The sequence below is a fragment of the Eubalaena glacialis genome, chromosome 10 (assembly GCF_028564815.1).
Source record: "Eubalaena glacialis isolate mEubGla1 chromosome 10, mEubGla1.1.hap2.+ XY, whole genome shotgun sequence".
NCBI lineage: Eukaryota > Metazoa > Chordata > Mammalia > Artiodactyla > Balaenidae > Eubalaena > Eubalaena glacialis.
In genome coordinates, this window is record NC_083725.1 from 71,432,347 (window position 1) to 71,455,079 (window position 22,733).

The 22,733-nt window shown below is 42.7% G+C and overlaps 1 pseudogene; it reads left to right on the forward strand.

Moving 5' to 3' along the window:
• Positions 1-3,607: 3,607 nt before the first annotated feature.
• On the forward strand, positions 3,608-21,261 carry LOC133099871 (RNA polymerase II subunit A C-terminal domain phosphatase SSU72 like protein 3-like; annotated as a pseudogene).
• Positions 21,262-22,733: the final 1,472 nt, after the last annotated feature.

The following is a 22,733-nucleotide window of genomic DNA, read 5'->3' on the forward strand; positions in this document are numbered from 1 at the left end:
ACTTTTCAGTGTCACTTTCCAGGAACTTCCACATCTATCCTTTCATTGGCGAATAAGGAGGCAAGTGTGTTCCAAAGTGTATTTCATGCCACACAGTTCCACAGGATGCCAAGAGTGTCTTTTAAAGAAGAAGTTTTCTGTTCAACTTAGTTTGGAAAACACTGAATTAAACCAAGGCAAACAGTTTTCTTCTCTGAGAGGCTCTAATTCACTAAAATGCATTGTCAGCCTCCACAAAAGCAGAGGGAGATACAGTATACAGTGTTTCTCCAAATTATTGGGCCATGGAATCCCTTGCTCTGAGGAGCATCTGTGTGGGTTGTGAGGCCTGGAAGACACATGAAAACACTGGAGTAAAGAACTTTGGCTTTGAGTCACTTCCTGGCTGTGTGCCTTCCGGTCAAGTCATTGTGATCCTAGGCCTCAGTGTTCCTATCTGTGAAATGGAAATAACGGTACACATCTGACAGGTCCCGTCAGCGTTGGTATGAAGACTAAACGAGGTAACTGGCGTAACAATGCACCCAGCATAATTCCTGGCTAATGGTAAATGGGCAGTATGCGCATTATCGATACAGCAACCCTATTACCACCATTCAAATAAGCAGAGCTCAGGGAAGTTAGCAAGTAGCTCCCGAGCCCCTTCAATTTCATTTGTATGGCTAGAGCACCCACACAGCTCCAGCTGAGGGCTGAGGGCGCCACAGACTTTCCCTTTTAGGGTCATCGGTTTTGGTGGGGCGAGGGAGAGTGCACCGGGGTCCCCAGCCTAGTCCTCGGTGGCAGCCGAGCCGGGGGTGGGGGGGGGGCGGTATGGGAGGGCTCCCGGTGTACAGCCGGGGGCAGCGATGGACACGCCCACGGGGAAGCTGCGGAAGCTCTGCAGCCGGCGTCTGCGTTGCTAAGAGACGGCCTCTGGCGGCTTCGCCCAGCCAGGTTGCCAAGGCCGAGCTTCCCTGGTTGCCGCACTCCCGCGGCGCTCGTTAGCTCTACCCGGCCGGCCGCCGCCGCCCCGGTCCCGGGGAGCCAGGCCACCTAGCAAACAGCGGACCCGTCGCGCGCTGACGAGGCCCGGGGGAGACTAGCGGCGTCTTGAACCGCCGGGCTGGCGGCGCGCCCGCGAGCGCTAGGCCTCGGGGACCCGCTGCCCGGACCGAGGGCACTCGAGGCAGGTGCGCCGCCCGCCCGCGGCCACGCGGGGGCGCCTGAGTCCATGGAATGACGCGGGCGGGGCAGCCGGCCGGAGCCGAGGGTGGCATCGCCGCCCAGACCCAGACGGGCCCTTGCCGGCGGCCTGGGCGGGCTTGGGGCGGGTGCCATCAGGGAAGGCGCTTGCTAAACTTCCAATTTAGTGGGCAGAAGCCAGTAGGGTGGGACCTGGGGCACAGGGTTGCCTGCCAGATGCAGCACCGATCCTTATGCTTGCTCACTCGGCTCTTTTAAGAGCAACTCTGAAGGCTTGAAACCACGGTCCGAGGCTGGTAGAGCTGTAGGAAAAGGTCTTGGCTTTAAGATTTGTGGATGCCTCAGTTTAATTTTTCCACCTTATTACCTGGCAGTAGTTGGTTTTTCTCAACGACTGTTTTTTCTGTTCTAGCCTTAAACCCAGTTAATTTTCTCCACCCCTTACCAAAGGAAAAATAACAAAATCAATCCGGGATGTCCAAGCCTCATCTTAAAGCCTATACTTTCACTTGTTAGCCACACAGGTGAGAGTATCCCGGGTCGCAGGATGTGTATCAACTCTCCAAGTAGGCTGACTGTCTTGGGGAACAGAGCCTGTGGGCTTCAGGGTGGCCTTGCAGGAGCCTGTGCCCATCGCTTAACAGACAAGGGCTGTGCTTGTGATGCTCTGTTTGGCCTCAGGCGTTCTGAGTGGGGGCCTAGTGCTGCCTGTCTTCCCTTTTTGCTGTATCCTTATCCCCTTGGTCCAGAAAGCTATAATGCTGTCCCTCTGCGAATAGCTCGTCTTTCCTTATACCTAAGGCCTCACTCTTTATGCCGTGCTGCCTGCTGCCTGCACTGTTACATTGCATTGGCACGTGCTGATGCCTATTTGCAGATGGCTTCCTAACAATAGTAACCAGCGCACTATGCATTACTCCACTCTTCCTCCCCACCCCCAGCCCCACCCCCAGACCTCTGCTCTTAGGGTCATGTTTGACTGGAGTGGGATAGGGAAGGTTTGCCTGCTATGTAGAAAAGGTCAAGAAGCCAAGTCTTGGCTAAGAATGAAATTTGGTCAAAAGTTACCTCTCTGACTCTTTAAAATGCTATATTTTATAAAATTAAAAAAATTTCCCGTTCAAATATTCCCTTTCACATATTTAAATACATTAAGGTGTGAGTTACATGGATTACAAAGGAACTTTAGCACATTTTTAAATACCCACATCATCATCTAAGATCAAAGTTGGCTGCTTGAGGACCTCTTCTGAGTTTGTGACTAGGGTGAGAACTCTGAAGGGGACAGTTCTTAGGAAACGCCTGGCTTGGGGAGCAGGCTAGCCATTTTGGAATTAGGGAGTGGGTGCAGTGTGCTAGAATGGATGGCAGCACTGTTGTGGCTCCCAGGCAGAGGTTTGCATAGTGCGGGAGGCAGTTCTATAGTCCTCAGTTCCCCTCTGCCCTTGGCCTAGCTTCTAAGGTTACAACCAGCATTGTAACTTTTATTTATTTATTTATTTATTTATTTATTTATTTATGGCTGTGTTGGGTCTTCATTGCTGCACGCGGGCTTTCTCTAGTTGTGGCGAGCGGGGGCTACTCTTTGTTGTGGTGCATGGGCTTCTCATTGCGGTGGCTTCTCTTGTTGCAGAGCACTGGCTCTAGGTGCGCGGGCTTCAGTAGTGGTGGCGCACGGGCTTAGTTGCTCCGCGGCATGTGGGAATCTTCCCGGACCAGGGCTCGAACCATGTCCCCTGCATTGGCAGATGGATGCTCAACTACTGCGCCACCAGGGAAGCTCCCCAGCATTGTAACTTTTGACTTGGTTGTGATGAAATTAACTTGGGTGGCAATCACGGCTACTCTGTTCCTGAAGGTACAGAGGTGGCACTGGAGGCAGACTGCTGTAAGGAAGTTAGGGGAGACCCACCCCGGTGGTACTGTTCTCACAACTCCTCCCCATCCCCACAAACAAAATAAAACAAAGCAAGCAAACAAAACCCCTCCAGGTAGCCTGTTGTATTTTCAGTTCCGCCCAGGATGATCCTCTCTTTAGCCTGTATTGTTTCCCAAGGGCTTCAGCTGGCCTAATGCTTGGTCAGGACCCACGTCTTGACAGGAACTGAGGAGAGAGACTTCCTTCCTGCTCAGAGGGAAGAGGGTCCCTCCTGGGTCTGCAGGGCTACACTCCCACCTGTGCTACAAGGAAAAACACACCGGACAGGAGTCAGATATGGTTCTACCTCTCTGCTCAGTCTCTCACTCACCAGGGCCTTGGACAAGTCAATTCTTTGTCCTTAGCAGCATCTTGGGCAGAATAGCCCTTGAGGGATCTTTCAACTCTTGAGTCTCCTTCCACATCCAGGCCTAGGTGAGGCAGGAGGCAACAGGGAAGAAGTCTTGGTGCAGATTGTATAGTGTCCTTCACAGCAGGGCCTGCATGAGGGAGGAGCTGGATAAGAAGGGCTGGGTAAGACCTGGGGGTGGGATGAACAGTTAATGATTCTTGGGCTGGAAGCTAACCTTCAGGTTCTCTTAAGGCTTCACAGAAGTGAGAGCTGGGGGTTTGCTGCAGCCGCTCCTCCTTTGCCGGGGCTTAGTTTTCCCATCTCTCACTTCTTGTCTGGCACCAAACTTGGCTCTTTGTCACAAGGCTCACATTAAATTGTGACTGTGAAAAGTGTAAAGTGGGGTAGAAATACAAGGACGGGGCCCTGCTTTGTCACGGGCAAGGCTAGGATGTCTTTAATATTTGGGAGCTGGGGAAGCAGGTTGCAGGGGTGGGTGGATGGCTCATGCTCCAGTCCTCTGCCCTGGGAGCTCCCCACATGGGAGATGGGTAGTAGGGTGTCAGGAAGAGCTCGAAATGGGGAAGGGCAGGCTGGATAGTCAGCCTCTGTGCCAAGTATGGCAGTACCAGTTACTACAATTTTGAAACACTAGATACTATTTTTTTTTTCTTTTCAATCTCAGCATTTTATTTTATATTTATTTATTCATTTATTATTTATTTATTTTTTAACGTCTTTATTGGAGTATAATTGCTTTACAATGGTGTGTTAGCTTCTGCTTTATAACAAAGTGAATCAGTTATATGTATACATATGTCCCCATATCTCTTCCCTCTTGCATCTCTCTCCCTCCCACCCTCCCTATCCCACCCCTCTAGGTGGTCACAAAGCACCGAGCTGCTCTCCCTGTGCTATGCGGCTGCTTCCCACTAGCTATCTATTTTACATTTGGTAGTGTATATATGTCCATGCCACTGTCTCACTTGTCCCAGCTTACCATTCCCCCTCCCCGTATCCTCAAGTCCATTCTGTAGTAGGTCTGCATCTTTATTCCCGTCTTGCCCCTAGGTTCTTCTGACCATTTTTTTTTCTTTTCTTTTTTTTTTTAGATTCCATATATATGTGTTAGCATACAGTGTTTGTTTTTCTCTTTCTGACTTACTTCACTCTGTATGACAGACTCTAGGTCCTTCCACCTCACTACAAATAACTCAGTTTCGTTCCTTTTTATGGCTGAGTAATATTCCATTGTATATACGTGCCACATCTTCTTTATCCATTCATCTGTTGATGGGCACTTAGGTTGCTTCCATGTCCTGGCTATTGTAAATAGAGCTGCAATGAACATTTTGGTACATGACTCTTTTTGAATTATCTTTTTCTCAGGGTATATGCCCAGTAGTGGGATTGCTGGATCGTATGATAGTTCTATTTTTAGTTTTTAAAGGAACCTCCATACTGAAACACTAGATACTGTTTGGAAATGGCTGGGACCCCAAGCTCCCTGAGAACGCCCAGCCACCTTGGCCCCCAGAAACCCTGTGTGGACCCCATCAGGGGTTGACCTGGTGCTCATTGGCTCACACACCATCAGTGCTGCTGTCCTCGGGCTGACCCCTGTGTCTGTGTGTCCACCGACCAGGGTGCGCACCTGGACCCTGGTGGGAAGACCACTTCCCCAGGGATGGTGCCGGAGTTCCCAGATGCACTCGTGGGCCCCTGAGGCTGTGGCTGTGGGATGGTGCCTGAGTCACTCTTGCCTGGCAGCTTGTGCGACTCCTGCCTCCACTGTGAGGTGTATCTGTTGTTAAATTTGTGTGTGTGTGTTTGTAAAAGATGCTACTCTGCACACATTTTACCCTTGGAGAATTCCTACTCATTCTTTTTTTTTTTTTTTCTTTTTAATTTTTATTGGAGCATAGTTGATTTACAATGTTGTGTTAGTGTCAGGTGTACAGCAAAGTGAATCAGTCATACATATACACGTAGCCACTCTTTCTTAGGTTCTTTTCCCATATAGGCCATTACAGAGTACTGAGTAGAGTTCCCTGTGCTATACAGCAGGTCCTTATTTGTTGTCTATTTTATATATGGGAGTGTGTGTATGCCAGTCCCAATCTCCCAATTTATCCCTCCCCCCTTTAACCCCTGGTAACCATAAGTTTGTTTTCTACATCTGTGACTCTATTTTTGTTTTGTAGATACGTTCATTTGTATGCTTTTTTTAGATTCCACATATAAGCGATAACATATGATATTTGTCTTTCTCTGTCTGACTTACTTCACTTAGTATGATAATCTCCAGGTCCATCTATGTTGCTGCAAATGGAACTATTTTGTTCTTTTAATTTTTTCCCTATTTTTTTGCTGAACTGCACAGCATGTGGGATCTTAGTTCCCTGAACAGGGATTAATCCATGCCCCCTGCTGTGGAAGCGTGGCATCCCAACCACTGGGCTGCCAGGGAAGTCCCTATTTCATTCTTTTTTATGAATGAGTAATATTCCATTGTATATATGTACCACATCTTCTTTATCCATTCCTCTTTGATGGACATTTAGGTTGCTTCCATGTCCTGGCTATTGTAAATAGTGCTGCAATGAACAATGGGGTGCATGCATCCTTTTGCATTATGGTATTCTCCAGGTATATGCCCAGTAGTGGGATTTCTGGGTCATATGGTAGTTCTACTTTTAGTTTTGTAAGGAACCTCCATACTGTCCTCCATAGTATCAATTTACATTCCCACCAACAGTGCAAGAGGGTTCCCTTTTCTCCACACCCTCTCTGCATTTATTGTTTGTAGATTTTTTGATGATGGCCATTTCTGACCAGTGTGAGGTGCTATCTCACTGTAGTTTTGATTTTCATTTCTCTAATGATTAGAGATGTTGAGCATCTTTTCATGCACTGTTAAGTATTTTGACAGTCACTGCTGGATAGGGGTGGGGACAGCAGGGTGAGGAATTCTGTTCTGGCATCTGGTCTCTCCCCTGTGGGGACAGGGTGGCAAGACCTGGCGGGTTTGTGGTCTTCCTCAGCTGTGGTGAAGAGGGTTGAGGGTGCCCAATCCAGCCCATCGGGGTTCCCACAGACCCTGGCATCTCCCCCCAACAGGCAGGGCCATCCGTTTGGTGCAGCCCACCCCCAGTTACCTGCCCTTCCTGCTAGCCATCCCTGGCACGAGCCCCTGCTGTGCTCCCGGGAGCTGAGTCCTGCTGGGAGCTGGTGCCTGCCGAAGGCTGGGGGCCATTTCTTCCTCTACTCTCTGTGGGTAGAGCAGTTGAAGGGCCGAGTCCCTGCTTCCCTTGGCCAGTCCCTGCCATAGCTAATCTCCCTGTGGCCCGTTCCTGGCAGTGAACCCTCTCTGGCAGAGCAGGCTGCACGTGGGGTGTCTTTCCCAGGCAAGCCTGCCTCCATTGCTGGCACTGGCCCCGTTTCCCTGGAATCTTTCCTGGGTCGCACCATTCGCTGTAGAATTCTCCTGGGAGCCTCCAGAGTGCCTCTCTTGCTAGTCCAGCACACAGTCACTTTCCTGGATATTCCCCCTTAAACTCTCCTGATGTTTGCAGGGTGTTTTAACGGTGCACAAAGCATGTTCGTATTTTATCTCATCAGATGCTCAGAAGCCCCTCCAAGAGGAAGTGGTGCCCTGAGGCTGAGGGCCCAGGACGAGGCAGATTTCCTGACCGATTTGCTCCAACTCTGCCTTTGGGCCCTCTGCCAGGGCTTCATGGGAGACTGTGTCCTGAGGGTCTGCATGGGGCATGTGTGTGGCTATCTCGTGGGGGCGGCCATGTGGCATCTTCTTCTGCGGGAGGCATCAGAGGGGCCAGGAGAGTCTGGAGCTGCTGTGGTGGCCAGATCTGAAACCAAGAGGGGAGCTCTCTTACAAGAGCAACTGCTTTGGGATTGATCTGTAGGGGCCGTGAGAAAGGGTGGGTGGGCTGGTCTCCTGCGTTCTTAGGCCTCATGGAGACTTTCTGGGCTTGGAGTGGGCTCAGGAAGCTACCTGATGAGGGGCACTCACTAGGGACAGATGTGGGTATGGGGGTGGAGCTGGGAAGGACTAACTATCCATCAGTTGGGTCCGCACAATATCTTGAGTGCCAAAATTTGGGGAAACGCTGTTGCCCCAAACTGAAGGAGGCAACCTGAAGTTTGCAAGAGCTGGTGAACTCGCTAATCCTTCTTGGTGGTTTGTAACAGGCTGCCGCCAAGGCCGTTTCCACCAGACGATTCGGGGATGGCTCTCTGACTTTGCCCTGCCCGTCCTTCTGTGGGTCTGCCTGGCCCCAGGGCTGAGGACAGCTTTGCGGGGTGGGAGTCCTTCCCCTGCAACCTGGTGTGCCCTGTGGCTTCGGGCCCTCCCCTTCCACCGGGCCTCCCCCCACGATGGGACTGGGTTCCAGTGGAGCAATCTGTGGACTCCGGGGCTCCATTTGTTTGTCTCCCAACAGTGGGCAAGTGAGATGGGGGAAGACAACTGTTTTTTCAAAATGTCACAGTAGTCATGGTCTGTGGCCCCTTCTAAGGGGTTCCTGGGAACCACCTCCCTCTCCATCTGCCCAGTTCTTACCCCTGAGTCTGAGAGCCCCTCCAGGCTGACTCCTGTGTCCTTTTGTCATGTCCCCATCCTTCTCTAAGCACTTCCTTATTTTATGGCACAGCAAGATATTCCAGGCTCATCTTGTATTTTCTCTGCCCAAGCTCTGTAATGAGGTTTTTCTAAGAAACACTGTTTCTTTTTAGTAGAAAATGGTGTTTACAAACAAACCAAGACCTGGAATAGGTGTGTTCATCGCTGGGGTGTCATTGTTGCCAGGCTCTGTCAGGGGACTGAGCTAAGATACATGTGTATGTATGCTTTAAACACACACATATGTGTGTATACATACATGTGTGTATATGTGATCTATCAATATCTATATCTATATCTATCCACAAATATATAGTTAAATATACACACACAAACACAATCACCCACATTGATCTATCATCTTCTTATCTCTTTCCCTATGTATCTCCTATCTATCCATCTTACCAACCAGGATTTCGTACTGATATGGGTTGGCCAAAAGGTTCATCTGGTTTTTCCGTAAGATGGCTCTAGTAGTGCTTAGTTGTCTTTAACTTCCTTTGAAACAATTCTGTTAGATTGGATTGTGACAGCTGTCGTATCAGCATGCACTTAAAAAAAGACTTATCAAAATTGGTGAATTTTCGTGTAGCCATTTTAATGTGGAAGATGGAAGAAAAAAGCAACATTTTCAGCTTATTATGCTTTATTATTTCAAGAAAGGTAAAAATGCAACTGAAATGCAAAAAAAAATATTTGTGCAGTGTATGGAGAAGGTGCCGTGACTGATCAAAAGTGGTTTGCGAAGTTTCGTGCTGGAGATTTCTCGCTGGATGATGCTCCACCGTCAGGTAGACCAGTTGAAGTTGATAGCAATCAAAATGAGACATTAATTGAGAACAATCCGTGCTGTACCACACGGGAGATAGCCAACATACTCAAAATATCCAAATCAAGCATTGAAAATCATTTGCTTGGTTATGTTAATCGCTTTGATGTTTCGGTTCCACATCAAGTTAATCGAAAAAAACCTTCTTGACCCTATTTCTGCACGTGATTCTCTACTGAAACGTAATGAAAACGTTCCGTTTTTAAAACAAATTGTGACGGGCGATGAAAAGTGGATACTGTACAACAATGTGGAAGGGAAGAGATCATGGGGCAAGTGAAATAAACCACCACCAACCACACCAAAGGCCGGTCTTCATCCAAAGAAGGGGATGTTGTATATATGGTGGGATTGGAAGGGAATCCTCTATTATGAGCACCTCCTGGAAAACCAAACGATTAATTCCAACAAGCACTGCTCCCAATTAGACCAAATGAAAGCTGCACTCGGTGAAAAGCATCCAAAATTAGTCAACAGAAAATGCATAATCTTCCGTCAGGATAACGAAAGACCGCATGTTTCTTTGACGACCAGGCAAAAACTGTTACAGATTGGCTGGGAAGTTCTGATTCATCCACCGTACTCATCAGACATTGCACCTTCCAATTTCCATTTATTTCAGTCTTTACAAAATTCTTCTAATGGAAAAAATTTCAATTCCCTGGAAGACTATAAAAGACACCTGGAACAGTTCTTTGTTCAAAAAGATAAAAAGTTTTGGGAAGATGGAATAATGAAGTTGCCTGAAAAATGGAAGAAGGTAGTGGAACAAAACAGTGAATACGTTGCTCAATAAAGTTCTTGGTGAAAATGAAAAATGTGTCTTTTATTTGTACTTACAAACCGAAGGCACTTTTTGGCCCACCCAATACCTCCAGGTCCAATCAAACAGCTAAGAATCATTTGAACTTCCTCTCTTTCCATATATGTCAGTCCTCTAACAGTGAAGTACCAGGCTTCCATTATCTACAATATATTTACATGTTTGCTTAATCCTAGAGTACATAGAATGTAGTTTCAGAATTGCTAACTCATTCTGTGGTGGAAACCAAATCTACTACATGGAGTCCAGTATTTGTTAGAACCTGAAGGTTTAGAGCCTAAATACTGGTTCAAAACTTACTTTCTCACCCCTTCAGTGTGTTATGTCATTCACTGGAAATATAGTTAAGTTCACTTGCTTTCGTTTGTATTCTATGTTAGGGTTTCTCTCTTTTATCCTTGATTTTTATTCATTAAAAAATTGAGTATGTGAAACATTAGCACAAACTCTAAAAACGTAAAACCATAAACTCTACTAAGTGTCTCTCCCCCATCTTTCCTACTCTATTGCCACCATCTTATTCTTTTCACCCCATTTCCACCCACTCCCTGGATGTAATCAGTCTCATTAGTTTCTGGGTTACCTTCCTAAGTTCTTTTTTTTTTTTTCTACACTTGTGCGGATCACATATAAATTTTCTTTTTTCCACCTTTCTTCCTTTCATAAAAGGTGGCATACTGTAAATACTCTTTCTCACATTTTGCTTTTTTAAAAATTAATTTTTATTGGAGTATAGTTGCTTTACAATGTTGTGTTAGTTTCTACTGTACAGCAAAATGAATCAGCCATACATATACAAATATCCCTATCCCTTTAGGACTTCCTTCACACTTTGCTTTTTTAATTTAACAATATATTTTGGACTTCAATATATTTTTCTACTTCTGTATGATTTGATTTTTCAAAAAATAGCATACTTCCACATATTTTATAGTGATCAGTCAGTATACAACATGAAATATAAAAGAACTAGGAAGCCTGCTACCTAGTAGTTATTCAAGAAGTTTAATTTTATGAACGGGTAAGTCAATACCCATGAGTACTGAACCAGAAATCTTTTTTTTTAAAATATAAATTTATTTATTTATTTATTTATTTTTGGCTGCATTGGGTCTTTGTTGCTGCGCGAGGGCTTTTTCTGGTTGCAGCAAGCGGGAGCAACTCTTTGTTGTGGTGCACAGGCTTCTCATCGCAGTGGGTTCTCTTGTTGTGGAGCATGGGCTCTAGGCACGTGGGCTTCAGTAGTTGTGGCATGCGGGCTTCAGTAGTTATGGCTTGCGGGCTCTCTCTAGAGCGCAGGCTCAGTAGTTGTGGCGCACGGGCTTAGTTGCTCTGAGGCATGTGGGATCTTCCCAGACCAGGGCTCGAACCCATGTCCCCTGCATTGGCGGGCGGATTCCTAACCGCTGCGCCACCAGGGAAGTCCTCCGAACCAGAAATCTTTTACGCACCACTTCAGATCCTCTTGACCTCGTTCATCTCTTTTTTCCAGTTGCTGCTGTGGCCAGCACCTCTGTCCAGCTTCGTGCAGCCTGACAGCACCTCTCCTCCAGCCTGTGCTGTGAGCCTCTGGGCTCCCACCTTGGGGCCTCCCCACCGAGGCTGTTGCTGGATTGCCCTTGGTGTTTGTACATAAGCAACCTGTGGTGCAAGGGATTCATGCCCCATGGAGTAAACCTCTGACCAATGGGGGATGGAGCCAGTGGGTGCATTCTTCACTGTTTCACCCATGGATGGTCTGGAGATGCAATTTAGAAGATTATGTAACACTCACCCTTACTTACTCTCACAGCTATACCTACCTCCCTGCTGGTTTTTGAATGATACAGGGGTGATCCCTCCCCAAGACAGTTGCTATAACTGGTCTTTCTTCCTGAAGCTCTATTCCCCAGGACAAGCTTGGCTGGCTCCCTCCTTTCGCTGTAGTCTTATCTTACGTCTTATATTCTCAGGATACTGATCCTGACCCTTGTTTAATATCACAGCCTGTCACGCCCAATCCTCTTACCCTCTACATTTTCCTGTTTCCATAACTCTTATTGTCTTCTAGCACATGGCACAATTTGATTATTTATTGCATATGTGGTTTATTGTCTCTCTCCCCTCTCCACACTGTAAGCATCACAAAGGCAGAATCTTTGTTCAAAATGTCACATTTTCACTGATGCCTCCCAAATGCCTAGAGCAGTGTTTGGATCATACTATGGGCTGAATTAATTTTTGTTGAATGAATTACCTTTATAAAGTGATTAGAACAGTTGCTGGTAGAAATCAAATGGTTTCTTAAACAAATACAATATATAATGTAAGAAAACTGTCCTTTTGGCCTCTAAGCTCAGGCTCTTGAGCCCTCTGCAGGTGCGCCTAGCTCCTCAAGATCAGATACACTAGGAGAGTAACAGTGTACATTTTTTCTCCCCGTAACTTTACTTATAGACCCACATGGCAAATCTCTCTTAGAATGAATTATATGTTAAAGTTCTTTCTCCCGAGGAACAAAACTACTAGATTCATTTTATATTCCTACTGTTGTCATGGTAGCTCAGAGTTCCATGTTGTGCAAGTCAGGGCAGACAACTTTTCTAAGTTAAGGAACAATCATTTCCTCTATTCCTGCCTTCCTATATGTGGTGCCAGACCTATATGTTACTTTTTTGTTCTATACCTTCCTTTTGGGGGCTGTCCCCACAAATACCTTTCAGAAGTAGGAGAAGTATGAATTATAACCAAAAATTTACATTTCTCACCCAAGAGGTGACCTACCCCTGGGCACACTGAACCTTTTCCTGCTGGAGGAGATGAAGTACTCAAGAGGTGGCAATATGACCCAGAGATCAGCTGTCAGCACAGACATTTTAATTATGGAAACCTGGCTGGGTCCCATATGAGCCAGTTTAGGCAGTCTAGCTCACCTTTTTAAGCCTCAGTCTCCTGTTCTGTAAAATGGGGATAATAGAACTCATACACCATTGCAGTGTTGAGAAAATTAAATGAGAACAATGTAAGCCACTGTTTTATTTTTATTTTTTTAAAGATTATTTTGATGTGAATGTTACAATATTGCTTCTGTTTTATGCTTTGCTTTTTTGGCTGTGAGGCATGTGGGATCTTAGCTCCCTGACCAGGGACCAAACTCACACCCCCTGCATTGGAAGGCAAAGTCTTAACCACTGGACCACCAGGGAAGTCCCTGTAAGCCACTGTTTTAAAGGCCCAATAAACATCACTTAGAAACTGTATCCATCTTATGTGGTGAAAGGACCTCTTATTCTTTGAAAGATCATCTAGGTGGCACAAATTTCAGTTCAGGGCTCTTTCTACATTGCAATGTTTCCTCTGAACTGACTGGGAAGATCAGTTCTGATTTAGAGATGAATGGACTTTGGGCTGTGAAGAGAGCATGTACAGCAAGAGACTAACGCAGGCCATCACCAGCTAAGGGCTCTTTTCATCTTTCCCTTAGTGCCCTCTCTTTGATAACTTCTGCAGCCCCTGTGATGCCCCCTATGGAATGATCTATCTCCAAGAAGTCCTCTAGCCCCAGAAGGGAGGTGGTTGTGGGGTGTGATCTTCAAAGGAATGTTTATGAGAACACCCTGAAGCGGGGGAAGAATTGGAAAGAATAGGCCGTCCATGGAGAATAGGCCGTCCATTGCTGGGCACTGGATCCCAGTGCCATGGCTGTGACAGTCAATGCCTCACCAAAGCATAGGCCCTGCCACATGTAGAGCCTTTCCCATTGTCTGGAAGGCTCACATTCACTTCAGGGGCTTCAGAGGGAGAAAACTTATAAGCCCCAAGCACTTGAATACATCCTTGGTCAAAAATTCAATTGAAGATGGAGAATACAAAATAAAATAACATTTCATGAGAAGCCTAAAAAGGAGAGTAGTAGACATAAGCAGTTTTGAAATGTAATCCTCTGGGCAAAGATTATCCTTTGATGTGACAATTAGAGAGTTACAGATTATTTAAAAAGTTATAAGAACAACTACAACATTATTGAGGTGGGACAAAGGTCCTATTTATATTAGATACATGCATATTCTCTATTTTGTTATCATAAAATTGGCTCCCAGATTAATTCTTTTGCAAGAAGTTTTCCTGTAATAGTTTTATTAAATTAAAAAAACTCATCTGTTGTGAAATGTAACACTTCATATCACGATTCAAAGCTCATATGGATGTTCGTAGTAGGAAACTACATTTATTAAAAATACATGTTAGAGAAAATAAACTAGAGAAAGGAACTTGTTCAGTTATACATTTTTTGCACTGATTATGATGACTCTAAGCTTGTTAAAATCAATCTGGCTAGCTATAAGTCGTGCATGTTGTATTTTTTGTGAGAAAAAATTTTCTTTTTTAAATTTAGATTTTTTTCCTTGCAAGGGTTTTGCAAATAAAACATCAACTTGATCATAGAGAAGAATCTAATCCTGCATCCCAGCCAGGACTCTCTCTGGTGGATGAGGATTATTGGTGCATCAGGCTAGGAACCTCAGCTTCCTGGAATAATAAAACTGTTTCTTTTGTGGGTGTTTCATCTTCTCCATTTAAAAATATCCCTGGGAAGATTTAAAGCTCAGTGGAGAGATAATTAAGTAAATCAAACTCACTGTATTTATATTTTTGGGTTAGCATGGGAATAATCCTGTATGTTTGTTACTTAATGTCTTGCAATATGTAAGAGAATTTGGCATACTAGAGTACTGACATAGTACTTAATAGATTCCAACTTTTAAGTGTCTATATGAATAACTGCTATAGCATAATTTTAAATTTAAATGTATAATAAAATTCCAGTAAACTTACTTTAAAAAATTTATTTATTTATGGTTGTGTTGGGTCTTCGTTGCTGCGTGCAGGATTTTCTCTAGTTGCGGCTAGAGGGGGCTACCCTTCGTTGCGGTGCACAGGCTTCTCATTGCGGTGGTTTCTCTTGTTGCAGAACACGGGCTCTAGGTGCACGGGCTTCAGTAGTTGTGGCTCTCAGGCTCTAGAGCGCAGGCTTGGTAGTTGTGGCGCACTGGCTTAGTTGCTCTGCGGCATGTGGGATCTTCCTGGACCAGGGCTCGAACTGTGTCCCCTGCATTGGCAGGCAGATTCTTAACCACTGTGCCACCAGGGAAGTCCAGTAAACTTATTTTTAAGAGAACCTCACATTTACCGTAGTTCTAAATTTATTTTATTAGATTGTAATTGTTTATTAGGAACTCGGTAAGACACTCAGATTGAAAAGCAAATTATGTACTTAAAAGGGGAAATCAAAACTTGGAAGTTTATAAACATAGTTTAAAATTTTTAGAGAAATTTAATTAAATAAGTTGTATTGGTCCCTTAAAAATGATTACTAACATTATCTAGACTTGTAAATAGAAGGAAAAATTTTGTAAATTGAACTTAAAAATATCAGAAATAATGAGGTTTCTTAGTATGTAAAGAATTACACACTGAAAACTAACCAAAAAAATGAAAGAAAGGGTTAAGTAACACACATAAATGGAAAGACACCTTGTGTTCATGGACTGGAAGAATTAATATTGTTAAAATGTCCATACTACTCAAAGAAACCTACAGATTCAATGCAACCCCTATTAAAATCCCAAAGCCATTAAAAATTTTTTAATTGAAATATAATTGATTTACAATGTTGTGTTAGTTTCAGGTATACAGTAAAGTGATTCAATTATACATATATATATACATATAAATATATATATCCTTTTTTTTTTACATTCTCTTCCATTATAGGTTATTACAAGATATTGAGTATAATTCCCTGTGCTATACCATAAGTCCTTGTTGTTTATCTATTTTATATATAGTAGTGTGTATATTTTAATCCCAAACTCCTAATTTATCCCTCTCCCCCCTCTGGTAATCATAAGTTTGTTTTCTATGTCTGTGAGTCTATTTCTGTTTTGTAAATAAGTTCATTTGCCTCCCTTTTTTAGATTCCACATACAAGCAATATCATATGATATTTGTCTTTGTCTGACTTACTTCACTTAGTATGATAATCTCTAGGTCCATCCATTTGCTGCAAATGGCATTATTTTGTTATTTTTTATGGCTGGGTAATATTCCATTGTATATATGTACCACATCTTCTTTATCTATCCCTCTGTCGATGGACACTTAGGTTGCTTCCATGTCTTGGCTATTGTAAGTAGTGCTGCTTTGAACATTGGGGTGCATGTATCTTTTTGAATTATAGTTTTCTCCGGATATGTGCCCAGGTAGCTCTATTTTTGGTTGGTTTCTTAAAGAACCTCTATACTGTTCTCCATAGTGGCTGTACCAATTTACATAACCACACAACAGTGTAGGAGGGTTCCCTTTTCTCCACACCCTCTCCAGCATTTATTGTTTGTAAACTTTTTGATGACGGCCATTCTGACCAATGTAAGATGATACCTCATTGTAGTTTTGATTTGCATTTCTCTAATAATTAGCGATGTTGAGCATCTTTTCATGTGCTTTTGGCCATCTGTGTGTCTTTTTGGAGAAATGTCTATTTAGATCTTCTGCCCATTTTTTGATTGGGTTGTTTTCTTGATATTGAGCTGCATGAGCTGTTTGTATATTTTGGAGATTAATCCCTTGTGGGGCGCATCGTTTGCAAATATATTCTCCCATTCTGTGGGTTGTCTTTTCATTTTGTTTATGGTTTCCTTTGCTGTGCAGAAGCTTTTAAGCTTAATTAGGTCCCACTTGTTTATTTTTGTTTTCATTTTCATTACTCTAGGAGGTGGATCCAAAAACATATTGCTGCGATTCATGTCAAAGAGTGTTCTGCTTATGTTTTTCCCTGGGATAAATCCCACTTGATCATGGTATAAGATCCTTTTAATATATTGTTGGATTTGATTTACTAGTATTTTGTTGAGGATTTTTGCATCTATGTTCATCAGTGATATTGGCCTGTAATTTTCTTTTTTTTTTTTTTTTTTGTGGTATCTTTGTCTGGTTTTGGTATCAGGGTGATGGTGGCCTCATAGAATGAGTTTGGAAGTGTTCCTTCCTCTGCAATTTTTTAGAATAGTTTCAGAAGGACAAGTGTTAACTCTTCTTTAAGTGTTTGATAGAATTTGCCTGTGCAGCCATCTGGTCCTTGACTTTTGTTTGTTGGGAGTTTTTAAACTGCAGATTCAAATTCAGTACTTGTAATTGGGCTGTTCATATTTTCTATTTCTTCCTGGTTCAGTCTTGGGAGATTGTACCTTTCTAAGAATTTGTCCATTTCTTCTAGGTTGTCCATTTTATTGGCATATAGTTGCTTATAGTAGTCTCTTATGCTTCTTTGTATTTCTGTGGTGTTGGTTGTAACTTCTCCTTTTTCGTTTCTAATTTTATTGATTTGGGCCCTCTCCCTTTTCCTCTTGATGGGTCTGGCTAAAGGTTTCTCAGTTTTGTTTATCTTCTCAAAGAACCAGCTGTTAGTTTCATCGATCTTTTCTGTTGTTTATTTTTAATCTCTTTCATTTATTTCTTCTCCTGAACTTTATGATTTCTTTCCTTCTAATAACTTTGGGTTTTGTTTGTCCTTCTTTCTCTAGTTGCTTTAGGTGTATTGTTAGGTTGTTTGTTTGAGTTCTTTCCAAACTCATTTTTAATAGAAATAGAAAAAAATAATCCTAAAGTTCATATGAAACCTGAAAAGACCCTGAGTAGCCAAAGCAATTTTGAATGAGAAGAACAAAGTTGGAGACATAACACTTCCTGATTTCAAAATATATTACAAAGCTACAATATGGAACTGGCAGGTACTGTCAACTCATCTTTAACAAGTGTGCCAAGAACACACAATGGGGAAAGGATAGTCTCTCTTCAATAAATAGTTTTGGAAATACTGGATATCAACATCCAAAAAAATAAAATTGGACCCTTATCTTGAGTTGTCTATTGATTTTAAAAAGTCAGACAATTGCACTGCAAAGCTTTCTGTAAGAAACTCAAAGAATTCACATGAACAAATGTACCTTTAAAAAGTTTCAGTTCACTGATGTCCTAAAGTACATGAAACATAAATTGTTGCCTGGGTTCTTGAAGTAATTTGGAAATAAACAAACTGTGTTCAGCTACAGAAATACAACTGAGTGTCCACTGATTTCACATAAAAAAGTGTCTGGAGAATATGGACTCTCTCATAGAGGTAATTACAAAAAGACATAAGAACTTTGAGGGCAAGGTATTTTTTTTCAGAATAGACTTTAAAAAAATGGAAATAAAGTAGTAATAATAAAGACGTTTAAAACATTCAAAAAATACTGACTATAGGAAAAACCATCTTTTAAAAAATTGAAGTATGGTTGATTTACAATATTGTGTTAGTTTTTAGGTGTACAGCAAAGTGATGCAATTATATATATATATATTGTGTGTATATATATATAATATATATATTTCCAGATTATTTTCCATTATGGGTTATTATAAGATATTGAATATAGTTCCCTGTGCGATACCATAAATCCTTGTTGCTTATCTATTTTATGTACAGTAGTTGTATCTGTTAATCTCATACTCCTAATTTATCCCCCCCTCCCTATCCCCTTTGGGGAATGTAGCTTCAGGCAGGGGAAACCCAAGCCTCCTCATGCCCAAGGATGTTATTTTCTCAGTTAGGTGGTCACTTATTCAGGTCTGAGGGACCATGAACAGTAACATACAGTGGCTACTGTTCCTCATTCTTCTACTCCAAGACTGTCTTCCAGCCAGGTCTGGACTTATTTCTGAGGTTGAAATATGAACCATGGACTAGAACCCACTTGAACGTCTCATGGACCTTCCCAGGGATAAGAGCAGCTGGAGCTCAGGAAGCTGGGGAGGAAGCAGAGAGAAAAAAATAATTCTGAATACTCACTGTAAATTTAGATTTATTCCTTGTACAAAATGACAGTACTTAATATAGAAGGCAAAACTGTAAATTTAATTTAGAAAAAAATTAATATATAGGTACGCTGGTGCATCCATTGGTACATCCATAGCTTGTTTCACAAATTTTTCATTTTGGGCCTCAAACAAGTAGGGAAATATTTTTATTGCATAAAAACATTGATTTTCTTGTACTTCTACTCACTGCAGTATTCCAACTATATACTGGGTGACGTCTTAACACGAGAGCTTCTCCTTCAACTCCCTGGCTGTCCTTCAACTTAGGAGGTTGAACAAGAAATTATTGTTGAGTTTGAAAACTTGGATGGTGCCTTTCAAAGCTTTCAAGCAGATTTTTCAGACCTCCAAAGGAAGAGATATATCATCTATTCCTGTATATTCTCTCAAGGAGTAAAAATTGGCTGCAAAACAACCTGACATTGAAGTGGATGAAACTACAGCAATTTTCACAGTCACCATCTTTCTGAAACACATTTGTATTTATATCCAAGAAATGGGAGAAAACAGATACATCTAGTCCATACATCTGAAAGTCAACTTTATCAAATAGGATTGTCTGTACTTAGATTCCCTTAGTAGCCGGATAACACAGGTACTCAAATATTAGGTCTCTGGTCACCTAAGCTGAGTAAATTGGAGAGATAATGCACAAAGGAAGTGATTGTGATCTGAGCAGTGGCTATGTGTTCCTGCTGTAAACAAGCAGGACACTATGGGCCTTCTGGGGACTGACCCACCCTCCCCCCACCTGTCCTTTGCCTATCTCTTGTTTGTAGAAAAACTTTATCCTCCTAGGCCTTCTCTGAGTTCCAAAGAATAAATTTAATCAGAGAAGTGAGAAAATTTAGAAACAAAAGCAAACAGTTAATAAGACAAAATAATAGTTTTGTCATTAAACAAAGTTAAGGACCTTAAGTTCCTTCTCAAGGGCTGTAAGATGATATGCTGAGACATATCCTTTGAGTGATTTTGCAGATGCTACAACCCCCACCAGGTGGAAGAAGTTAACTGCATGCTAATCACAAGCACGTAGACCCCAGACCAGTTGGAACTAGAAGGTTGATGATGCTGACTCCCCATTACCTCACCACCAACCAATCAGAAGAAAGTCTATGAGGTGATCACTCTCCCTGCAACCCTCTACTGCATACTGTCTTTAAAAACCTTTCACTAGAAGCTATGGGGAGTTTGGGTCTTTTGAGCATTTGCCACCTGGACTCCTTGTTTGGCACCTGCAATAAACACTGCACTTTCCTTTCCCCAAACCCGGTGTCAGTAGATTGGCTTTACTGAGCTTGGGCAAGCAGACCCAAGTTTGGTTCGGTAAGACTACCCTCTCCTTCATCTGCTGTTTGAGGCACATCTTGTTGTCTTTTGTCAATTGAAAAGCTCTCAGGCCTTAGTCCTTGTCTTTGAAATATTTATAGAAGTACTTCTCCCTGCCCTCCTTAGAGAAGCCAAGATTTCTAGACAGTGGGAATTCTTCCAAAGGCCAAAGCTTTGTCAGGTCATTGAGTCAAGTGGTTATGTGATGGGAGGTTTTGGGAAGCAGAGTGCTCTGCAATAAACTACTCAGCAGGTGAGGTATTATTCGCTGCTCCACTCAGTCTTAATGGATCATATGTGTGCTCCTCACAGGGTTATCTCGGTTCCTTGAACTAATCTAGGAAGAACAGGAGTCTCTCAGGCTGGGCCAGAATCTCTGAATAGGGTCACAGATGTCTGTTTAATACAGGCATCACGTCTGAGATACAGATGAGTCCTCATAGCTCACATTTGTAGCTCAGTTCATAACATTAATTAAGGTTGGACCAACACTCAGTAGAAATGTTTCTGTGCATCTTCTTGCTGAGCCTATTATGGCAATAGGCAACTACTTATGGTCCTGGAGATCCTGGATGGGGACTTCTTTTTTGGTGATGATTTAACTTTGAAGACACAATCAATATTTTCTAAAAGGATCCAGATAACCATTTTATTAAAAAATATCTGTCTGATAATTCCAATATTTAATTCATTTGTAGTTCTGTGCCTGTTATATTTTTCTCATTGATTTTTGTTATTGATAATATTTCTTGAAATGCTTGGTAATATTTGATTGGGTGTGATTGCATAATAGACATTGTATGTGAAAAACTACAGAGGTTATAGCTACTGTTCTTTCTCCAAAAATGCAGATCTTGCAGTGATTTACCATTTCTCAAAGATATATAAGCAGACGTACACAACCTTAATGGGAAAGGTAAAGAATGCTAGAGCAGGAATGGAACCTTACACACCTTGGGAAGAAATGAGAGAATCAAGCCCCATTCAGAAGGTTCAAGACTGCAAGTATCCCTTCGATGTCAATTCCACCTGTGAGGAGAGCATCTTCAACAGAATTGTGGAAGATCTGTGCGCCAGAGAGCAGGAGACCTGTCAGACTGTGCACGTGATCAATGTGGACACGGATGACACCCTGGAGGACACCACCCTTGGAGCTTTGATCATCTGTGAGCTCTGCCAACGCCTCCAGCATGCTGATGACCTAGAAGACCATCTGGCCCAGCTGCTCCTGGCAGTGGAGGGGAAAACTGGAAGGAGTTTTCTTCACATGGCCTGCTTCTACTGAAGATCTTGGGCTTCTTCAGCCGTCAGAACTTGTGCCTGGAACTTTGAACTAGTATGTATTTTCTGTGAGAGGTGTCTTTAATGCCCTTTCCATTAAAATATCTTTGTATGATTTTTTTTCAGGTACACCTACGCAGGGAAGAAAATGGATGGGAAAAGCGTATTATGGAAATTGGAAAATGGACTACCAGTAGTCATAAAATCCCTTCCTATGTGGGAGACGATGCTCAAGGTACTTACCTTGGAAGAGACAATTCAGGGATCACATCACTCTGCAATGAAGTTACCATCCAGGAACTCCATTTTCCAGATGAGCAAACCATGGCTGATCCTCCCAGTCTCCTCCCTTCACCTCTGTCCAAATTATACAGCACCATTTTGTGAACTGACCTTCAAGGGTTGGCTTAGCATAGTGCTTCTCAATGCCTTTGAAGCATGGTCCTCCCCTTGGGTCATGATTATAATTTGGGCTCTGAGACCTTAATTCTCTCCTTTAAAAATTTTATTTTATTTTATCTTTTTACACTATTCTTTTTTTTTTCCTTTTTTTATTTTTTATTTTTTTAATCAGTCATCAATTTTATACACATCAGTGTATACATGTCAATCCCAATCGCCCAATTCAGCACACCACCATCCCCACCCCACCGCGGTTTTCCCCCCTTGGTGTCCATACGTTTGTTCTCTACATCTGTGTCTCAACTTCTGCCCTGCAACCCGGTTCATCTGTACCATTTTTCTAGGTTCCACATACATGCGTTAATATACGATATTTGTTTTTCTCTTTCTAACTTACTTCACTCTGTATGACAGTCTCTAGATCCATCCACGTCTCAACAAATGACTCAATTTCGTTCCTTTTTATGGCTGAGTAATATTCCATTGTATATATGTACCACAACTTCTTTATCCATTCATCTGTCAATGGGCATTTAGGTTGCTTCCATGACCTGGCTATTGTAAATAATGCTGCAATGAACATTGGGGTGCATGTGTCTTTTTGAATTACGGTTTTCTCTGGGTATATGCCCAGTAGTGGGATTGCTGGGTCATATGGTAATTCTATTTTTAGTTTTTTAAGGAACCTCCATATTGTTCTCCATAGTGGCTGTATCAATTTACATTCCCACCAACAGTGCAAGAGGGTTCCCTTTTCTCCACACCCTCTCCAGCATTTGTTGTTTTTAGATTTTCTGATGATGCCCATTCTAACTGGTGTGAGGTGATACCTCATTGTAGTTTTGATTTGCATTTCTCTAATAATTAGTGATGTTGAGCAGCTTTTCATGTGCTTCGTGGCCGTCTGTATGTCTTCTTTGGAGAAATGTCTATTTAGGTCTTCTGCCTATTTTTGGATTGGGTTGTTTGTTTCTTTAATATTGAGCTGAATGAGCTGTTTATATATTTTGGAGATTAATCCTTTGTCCGTTGATTTGTTTGCAAATATTTTCTCCCATTCTGAGGGTTGTCTTT